The 9352-nt window shown below is 37.9% G+C and overlaps 2 protein-coding genes across 2 annotated transcripts in view; both read right to left on the bottom strand.

Annotated features, from left to right (window-relative positions):
• The window catches only part of svp (COUP transcription factor 2), a 118050-nt gene that overhangs the window by 86042 nt on the left and 22656 nt on the right, over nucleotides 1-9352 (bottom strand). The window lies entirely within an intron of this gene.
• The window catches only part of LOC141439936 (uncharacterized), a 32059-nt gene that overhangs the window by 5974 nt on the left and 16733 nt on the right, over nucleotides 1-9352 (bottom strand). The window lies entirely within an intron of this gene.

Genomic DNA, 9352 nt, shown 5'->3' with positions numbered 1-9352 from the left:
AAAAAAAAAACTTGAGTTATTAATACTAATTGTGTAGTTTAAAAAATTCAGCATCACATGGTGTAAATGACAGAAAACCGTTTTTTTTTTTAGATACCGCCTTTCGGCTTAGGAGGGCAGTATAATAATTTTAATTTAAAATATGCAATATATATTAAATCAAAACGCGTAAGGTGTAATACATTACATAGACTGAAAACGAAACGATCCTAAGCTATCCTTACTGAAAAGACGGCACGAACAGTGCAATCATACACACAACACACAATTGCCGTAGAAAACAACTACCAATTGTCTTTTTCAAAAGCACAAAAAAATCCAATCCCAATAAAATAGTTTCTAGGTAACAAGAAAAGTAGATTGCATGAAAAATGAACTACCCAAAAAGCTAGTTTCCAGACAATACTATCTCCGAACTACCCGACCGTGTAACGAACGACCCCGCGGTGTTACGACGCGCAATAGCGCCAGACTTTTTAATTTGTTCGCGTTATTTATGGCCGCTACTGACATTACGCATTACCTTGTTATGGCTGAGGAATGTGTCTGCGGAACATTGTAATTATAAGGGCGCTTTCAGGGTTTTGTAGCTAAAATAGCAAAACCCTTATACCTTCATCTGCACGTCTGGCTGCACTTTAGCTTAAAGTCTATTAGCACTACAGAGTCCTAAGTGGTGAACTGAAATAGGTTTTTTTGTACCTCTTGATTAAACAACTTGTTCGTAAGAAAGAGCAAACATCTGTATATTTTTTTAATACATATCGATGGTGGAAGTCTCAATTGGCGTAAGGGACAAAATACCGAAAATCACTTTTAAACATAGAAAATTAGAGTTTTTTTTTTCTCTGTCGATTGGTAGTATTCAAGTTACGCCCCTTACTTTTGCTGTTATCAACATTTATTACTTTAAAATAAAATAGCTTAAGGGACATGATATAAAAATATTTGAGCTGAAAAATGGCGTAAATGTATTATTTTTTTTAATATTTGGGTCGTAAGGGGCTGTGGCAGTCTCATATGTCCTTTACGACTCGACTCATGACGTTAAAAAAAAACCAACAAATATATTAAAAGGGCGTATGGGTCAATTATTATTTCATTGTCTTTACACCCCAACATTTTATAACGAATAAGATAAAATGCAAGAAGTTGTTGGGCGTAACCTTACCGCCTGTACCTATTTCTTGTACCTAACATCAAAATACTAACGCGTCTACCTACCTTCCACGCTCCCAGCGTTTGCGCATTGCACATTCGGTCAGTCGTGTCAGACACGTCAAACACGGAGGACGTATTTGATTGCCTACGTTTGTTCTTTGTCAACGCGCGTATTTTTTTATAAGATGCCAAAAGCAAAACAAAAAAGAAGATTAAGTTGATGGATCCCCTAATGGCTTGACGTCGAGCTAACATTTCCGTAATGGAATTTCAGTCAAGGATGTTGAGGTAAATTTCTCTTAGCTACTTTGTTTATTTTAAGCTACTAAGTTACAGATCCTAATAAAGGAAGCCTGTGCCCAGCAGTGGGACGTATATAGGCCGAGATGATGATGCATACATAATAATAATTGGCCTGTATAATTAATTATGTATGTTGAGGGTTAAAATGGTATAATCGGAACGTCGTAAGGACATTAAAAAACAGCAATTTATAAAATAATAAATACTTTTATGGGCGTAAGGGGTATAAAAAGCAAGAGCTAGAGTAAATTGTCGGTCGTAAGGGGCAGTAGCAAACAGACATTTAAAAAAAAGGTGTAATTGGTACGTCGTAAGGGGCATTAAACAACAGCAACTTATAAAATAAGGGACATCAAAAGCTAAAACTAGAGTAAATTGTTAGTCGTAAGGGACAGTAACAAAACAGACATTTTAAAAATTGAGGTTACTTTATGGGTGTAAGGGGCACTTAAAGCAAAATACCTTGCTTGCTTCTTTTAGTTCATTAAAATACCTTGTTAATGTTAGGTCGTAGGAGGCATCAAAACAGATGGTTTTTAGAACTTGTAGTGATTGAAACAACAACTCAAGCAAGCATACTCCCAAATGTGCAAGAAATAGTGCAAGCAAGCGTGCAAGAAAGCATGCAAGCAAGCATGCAAGCAAGCAAACAAGCAAGCATGTACCTAAGCAACCACCTAAGCAGGCTTGCAAGTGAGCATGTAATTTTGTCAATCAAATCAACAAACATGCAATTTTATCGGCCTGGTTAGATGAACATCGCGGGTTACCCCGATCTCGCGATGACCGGTCTATGGTATCTCCTCCAGCGCTCATGAAGCGGGCTGGCGTCCCACTCCTCACAGCTGCAATCAGTGTGTTAGAGGAAGCAGAAATAGTGCAAGCATGCATGCAAGCAAGCGTGACGCCAGAAAGGCAAGCATGCATGCAAACAACAAATCAAGCAAGAATACTCCCAAATGTGCAAGAAAATGTTCATCATGTCAGCCGAAAGACGTCCACTGCTGGACATAGGCCTCCCCCAAGGCTCTCCACTCAGACCGGTCTTGTGCTTTCCGCATCCACCGCGATCCCCGCGATCTTAACCAAATCGTCGCTCCATCTTGTTGGAGGCCTACCGACAGCTCGTCTCCCGGTCCGCGGACGCCATTCGAGAACCTTCTGGCCATCCGTCCTGCGAGCAATGTGCCCCGCCCACTGCCACTTTAGTTTCGCAATTCTTCGGGCTATGTCGGTAACCTTAGTTCTACTGCGGATATCATCATTTCTAATTCTATCCCGCAGAGAACCCCGAGCATAGCCCTCTCCATAGCCCTCTGAGTGACTTTGAGTTTTATCATGAGGCCCATCGTTAGCGCCCACGTCTCAGATCCGTATGTCATCACTGGCAACACACACTGGTCAAAGACTTTTGACTTCAAACACTGCGGTAATTTGGACGAAAAGACACTGCGAAGCTTCCCGAACGCTGCCCAGCCGAGTCGGATTCGACGAGTGATCTCTTTCTCAAAGTTGGACCTACCTAACTGGACCGTTTGTCCCAGGTATACATAGTCGTCAACAACTTCGAGCGCAGAGTCTCCGACTATTACGGGAGTTGGTACAACATGGACATTAGACATGACTTTCGTCTTGTCCATGTTCATTTTCAGGCCAACTCGGTCGGAAACTCTACTGAGGTCAGCGAGCATAGCACCGAGGTCCTCCATGGTCTCAGCCATGACTACAATGTCGTCGGCGAATCGAAGATGAGTGAAGTACTCGCCATTAATGTTGATGCCTCGTCCTTTCCAGTCCAAACCTTAAAAGCATCCTCCAATGCAGCGGTGAACAGTTTCGGAGAGATCACATCTCCTTGTCTGACTCCCCGCTGCAGAGGAATAGGCTTCGTGCTCTGATCCTGTAATCGGACGGACATAGTGGCGTTTTCGTACAGACACTTTAACACTTCGATATACCGATAGTCAACTTGGCACCGCTGGAGAGCCTGCAGCACAGCCCAAGTCTCGATCGAATCGAAGGCTTTCTCGTAGTCCAACAAATGCAAGGCAAAGGGGAGGTTATACTCTTCAGTCTTCTGTATAACCTGCCGCAGCGCATGTATGTGGTCTACGGTACTATAACCTTTTCGAAGCCGGCTTCGAAAGAAATGTTACAAATTACATATTTTTAAGGGGACGTGCAAAATTATGGCTTTTGCGCGTTATTTTAAATAATTAAAGTGGTTCTTTGAGTTAATTCACTATTTTTTTTAATTTTTCTACAGGAACTTACGTCCAAATATGTAGCAAATAAAATATAAAATGTCCTATAAGACCAAAAATCGGTTCTACATTATTTATTTATTTACGGTTTATGGGTGTAAGGGGCTATGACACCTGTATGTCACGGGCGTAAGGGACAGCTATTTCTTTTTAAGCTTTTACGAAAATGTCTATAGTTTCACGTTGAAAAGCAAGAAAATTCAAGATTTTACGTAATTATAACGTCCTGCTAAGTTAAACCTTAACAATGCTGTGAGGGTTTGAAAATACCAAAAACTTCTTTTCGCTCTCCTGAAAAGTAGCATTTTGTCCCTTACGTCAATTGAGACTTCCACCATCGATATTTTTTACATAAACTGTCCGTATTGATCTTTATCTCACTTGATGAATCCTGTTAATACATAATAAAATAATTTTAAACTTACCCGACCTTGTGGTTACCTTACTTCTTACGTTGAAAGAAAGAAAGAAAGAAAGAAAATAATTTATTTATAACAGCAATGACACATAATAGAACGTTTATAGGTACTGATGTTTTTAATCAACTCTTTGTTTGCTGACTGGAAAAATTAAAAAAAGATTACTTTGTAAATGTCAATTCTGAGTACTTTGATATAACAAACTTGTCATGTAAAATAGGGTGACTATACGATTCGTCATTTTTCTTAATAAAAAAAATAATTCAAGTTTAACTTACTGAGTTTGTTGCGTTGGATACTATATTTTTTTTAAATATGTTTTTTAAATTTAAATTTCTGTTCACCAATTAAGAGTCGCTCTGTATAAAACTGTATTTTGAAATTAGCGTATAAAATAACCACTCTGGCAAAATATTAGTAGAATAAAAAAAATTAAATGAAAAATCTGACTGCCTCTAAATCTAAGAAGTAAATTTATAAGTCTAGTGGTCTAGAACTCTGTTAATAGCTAATTTATTGTTTAACAGTCGGGGCCCATTTAAATGGTGACCAGCTCAAAAATTCTTAGAAATGGGTACAGACTGATGAACTTTAATTTAGCTACTCGACAGAGTCTAAAGGCAGTCGAGTTTTTTTTTATTTAATGTTTTATTTTATAATTTTTTGATATTTCTGTGCAAATGGCATTAAAAGTATGATAACCCATATATATTAAAACGGCCTTTTTAATAGCTTTCATTATTATACCCATATTGTTACAATACAACTTTCATTTTCATTTCTGCGCCATTTTTTTTCACAGACGCCATTTTAAAATATATAGCCTATGTCATTTTGACAGTTTGACAAATCCTGTAAATAAATAAATAACAAATACATACATACGCTCGCAAAACAACCCTCTTTCGGGCAATCGGGTAAAAAAATATACGGGTAAGTATTTGAAGTCATTGTCTGTCATCGGTAAGTGAATGCCGAGCCTATTACCCTAACACGTAAAATACTCTCCTAAATCAAGAAAACTACAAATGTATCAACTGACATTAAATGCACAATAACATGTAATCCGCGTTGAGTTAAAACGCGTTTTATGTAAAACCATTACTTCCACCGGACGCCTTTGATGTCGTTTAAATAAAATTCCCGTCCGCCATATTTCTACTATCACCCCATGGGATTATTCCGGTTTATACTAGCTGTGATACAGGCGAAGTATATCATATGTATTGATAAACTAATTAAATATTTATGATCAGCGTTACTTTGCGGAGGTCCATATCAATGAACTAAATAATTTCCTTGCTCACCCGCGACCTTCAAAGGTCTTCGAAGGTCGCGGGTGAGCAAGGAAATTATTTTAGTTCATTTAAACTAATTAAGAATAATTATGATTATTTTTTTGGAGTCTTTTGTATTTTTTATTTCAACTCCAAATTTTTACTTTTACGGGTATCCGTGAAACCATATCGAACATACAAACTGAGACATGGATGTACAGAAAAAACCAGAAAAAGAGACCAGCACGAATTTTTCTATGCATACTATTCTATTACAATTTCGTGTCTAGATTCTCTGTCCAGCAGTGGTGTAGGGGTTATAGCGCGCAGCACGGATTGCTGAGGACCTGAGTTCGATTCCCAGTGCTGGTCTCTTTTTCTGGTTTTTGTGCATCCATGTCTCAGTTTGTATTTTCGAATTGAATAATTGAAAAAAAAACTAATACATGGTATTTGACGTGACGTAACAGTATTTTAAAAAGTTTTTAATAAAACTGAATATTCTGTCTCTACAAGCGGTTTAAAATTAATTCGAAATATTTTTGGTTATAGTAAGTTTAGTTTGAATGTACCCTTTCAGGATTTTGCCGTCGGCTATAAATGATTCCATATATTGTTAGATATTTAAAGCGTAGAGCAACAAAGGCTTCACTCCATTTTGAATCAGAAAAATAATTCTGACGAATGCATGCACTGATTTTCTGTCAACCTCACTAAATGTCATCGGCTGAAATATCACAGGTTATAAAGCAGAAAAGCCGGGACAGTTAGGCACGTTTCGACTAGGTTATCATCACCATCATATCAGCCATAAGACGTCCACTGTTGGGCATAGGCCTCCCCCATAGACCTCCAGTTGCCTCGGTGGAAGCGGCCTGCATCAAAGTCAAAGTCAAAGTCAAAATATCTTTATTCAATTTAGGCTATAACAAGCACTTATGAATGTCAAAGAAAATCTACCACCGGTTCGGAAAAACCTCTGCTGAGAAGAATCCGGCAAGAAGCTCAACGAGGCATATTTTTTTTAAACAGATTTACAATATTATTAAATGATATGTATACATCACAAGTATTTAACACAACTTCATTTTTGACACAGTAGGTTCCATCCACCACGAACCCGCAACTTTAACCAGGTCATCCGTTCATCTCGTTGGTGGCTGTCCTACGCTACGGTCGACTACGCTGCGCTGGTTCGACTAGGTAGTAAGTGAGTTTCAATCTTATTGTAAGATTTTTAAAGGGTAAGTGCGTTCACAACGGTGGCGCCTCTTGCACTGTCTTACAACTCACAATGCGTGCTCACGCGGAAGCAACTGGAATACTTCTAAAAGATGCCCCGAAAAGATCAAAACTATTGGCACCGTACCTGACTTTATATTCGTGAGCTGAATCGTTTTATTTTTAGTGTATCACTGAAAAAAAAGAAAGAAAGAAAGAAAATAATTTATTTATAACAGCAATGACACAAAAAAAAAGGAAAAGGATAGCTGAACTAGTTCGGCTACTGGACGTTTAGCCAAAAATTTACTATTTAGGAACCAAGATAATGCTATTAATGCAAAACTGATTCTGTAAGACATCACCTAACCTTTAGCCACTAGTAGGCCTTTTAGTTTTGTAGGTACCGTAAACTGCTTCAACTTTGCGCTCTGGCCTCAACATTGCCTGATTTGATTTAGAGTCGATAACTTAGCACTCTTATAGGTTTTAAACTTTTATCTACACGGGAATTATTATTACGGGAGGATAAAAGTTTAAAAACCTAAAGGATGCTAAGTTATCAAGTCTAAATCGAATCAGGCAATGTTGGGGCTAGAGGGCAAAGTTGAAGCAGTTTACGGTAGCAAATCCTTGCGACTTGCGACTTTGCGACTTGAGTATACTTTTATTTCAAGTCCCTCTAGACCGCCCTACTTCTGGCCTTTTAAAATTGCTGAATACTCCGTATCTCAATTTTATTTTGCATCTGCAAATAAATTTTATAGCATAGCTCCACCACCGCGCCACAACCCTTCTTATGAGTAATAGAGGAGACAACCCCTCGGTCTTAAGGAATTCAAATTACAGATTTTATGAGCGCAAAATCTGTTTAATGTCAGTGCTGGCTTTATTTTGTTGCCGAATGCTGTTTGTTTTCTTTGAAGGAAAACTATGTTAGTAAATAAACGAAAAGTTGAGAGAGTTCTGCAAAGTTTTGGAACTCGGTTGATTTTATTAAATTTGGTGCTTAGCCGAGCCACGTCTAGTTTTGACTAGCAGATGGACTTGAAATTTGGTACGGAAATGTAGTTTGGATGGCAATGCAAGTGCAGTCAGCAAAAAATCTTGTATTAAATTTTTGTCATTTTTTTTATTTTTTATACCGAAACTATTTTTATAGTCTGACTGGACATAACATGTATTCTACTACATCTACCTCCAATTTTTGACCCCTAACTCCTGATATTCCCAAGAACTGAAACAGGAGTACCCAAGAACCCTCTCATTAACGAATATTCTCGAAATTTTTAATTTCCGAAGAAAGTGGGAAGGCAGGATAAGATAATGACTTTAAGAAGCTCTTAGCGGGCAATTTGCTTAAAAAGGGTACATAATTATTTGAGCATAATTTCTAATGACCTATTCAACAATTCAAATTGAATTACGGAAAAATTAAAACCGTTCCAGGTTGAATTAAAGAGGTAGCTCCGAGTTAACACGTTTACTATTCAGAATATACGCGCGGGCCCAGTGCGGATTGGGAAATTCAAACACACCATTAAATGTGCAGGGTCCGCACGATGTTTTCCTTCACCGTAAAGCTCGTAGTAAATTTAAAATGTAGTTTTCGCACATGAATTTCGAAAAACTCACGAGGTACGAGCCGGGGTTTAAACCCACGAACCTCTGCTTGAGAGGTGATAGGTCAAACCACTAGACTAGGCTATCGCGGCTGTATCTCCCCCAGATCTCCTCCAGGCAAATATTATGCCTGTGGACCGAAGTCCGAAGGAAGAACGTCGTAAGTTGTATTTATGCGTCCGAGTTGAGAAACTTTGCTGGCACGATGCAGCAGGAAGTTGGAGTTTCTACATTTGTTCACTAGATGACGCCAGGATTCGCTAGAAAATCAAGTGGTCGTAAAATCATTTGCAAATTTTGTTGTCACAACCCCTTTACGAACGTTTGATTTACATGGTTTGTAAATAAAAGCTTGTAAAAATAAACATGAAACGAACTTATCTTGCAACAAAAAATCAAAAGCATAATATTAAATAAAAGATTTCTTTTATAAATACTTGAATATCTTAAACAACACAATCGCTCTGCGGGGGGGGCAATCAACAGGCGAGACCCTTGTCAGTGGTGAAGCTTAATAGTGCAAAAAGCAATAGATGACGCCACTGCCGCAGTAAAGAAAATCAGAAAAAAAAACAGTAAGTCACACTGCCAGCTGAAATTTACATAACCAACGATTTGACATCGACTCTCATTATAAGTAACACGGTGGTTGGTCTTAGGTAATGTAATGTGTGGTGTCCTGGCTAAAAAAACATTGTATTTAGTCTATCGGTCAGGATTATGAAAAAGAAAATACAACAAAATTTTTAAGCAACTACAAAAATCCCATGAAAATATTTTTCTACCCATTTGAAGTCGACTCGTACTCTGCGTTCCTAACATTTTATAATAATCATGAGTTGAACCATTTAATATTGTATTTTTCTTTTCAAATATTGTCTCACGAGAGCTTAAAGGTAATTATTATACCTATCATACTGTTTATATGCTACACACTATGCCACAAGCAGACTCGTAACTCAACAGCTAGATTAAACTTTTACACTGCAGCTTATTCCGGGTGAAATTTTAATTAGTGCAGCTTTTGAAAGCTCCCAAAGAAAACACACAGTTCTAAGCACAGATGTAAGCTAGAGGGACTTAA

This window comes from Choristoneura fumiferana, chromosome 21, assembly GCF_025370935.1.
Source record: "Choristoneura fumiferana chromosome 21, NRCan_CFum_1, whole genome shotgun sequence".
In the NCBI taxonomy this organism is placed as follows: domain Eukaryota; kingdom Metazoa; phylum Arthropoda; class Insecta; order Lepidoptera; family Tortricidae; genus Choristoneura; species Choristoneura fumiferana.
This window is presented reverse-complemented; position numbering and strand designations above follow the sequence as displayed.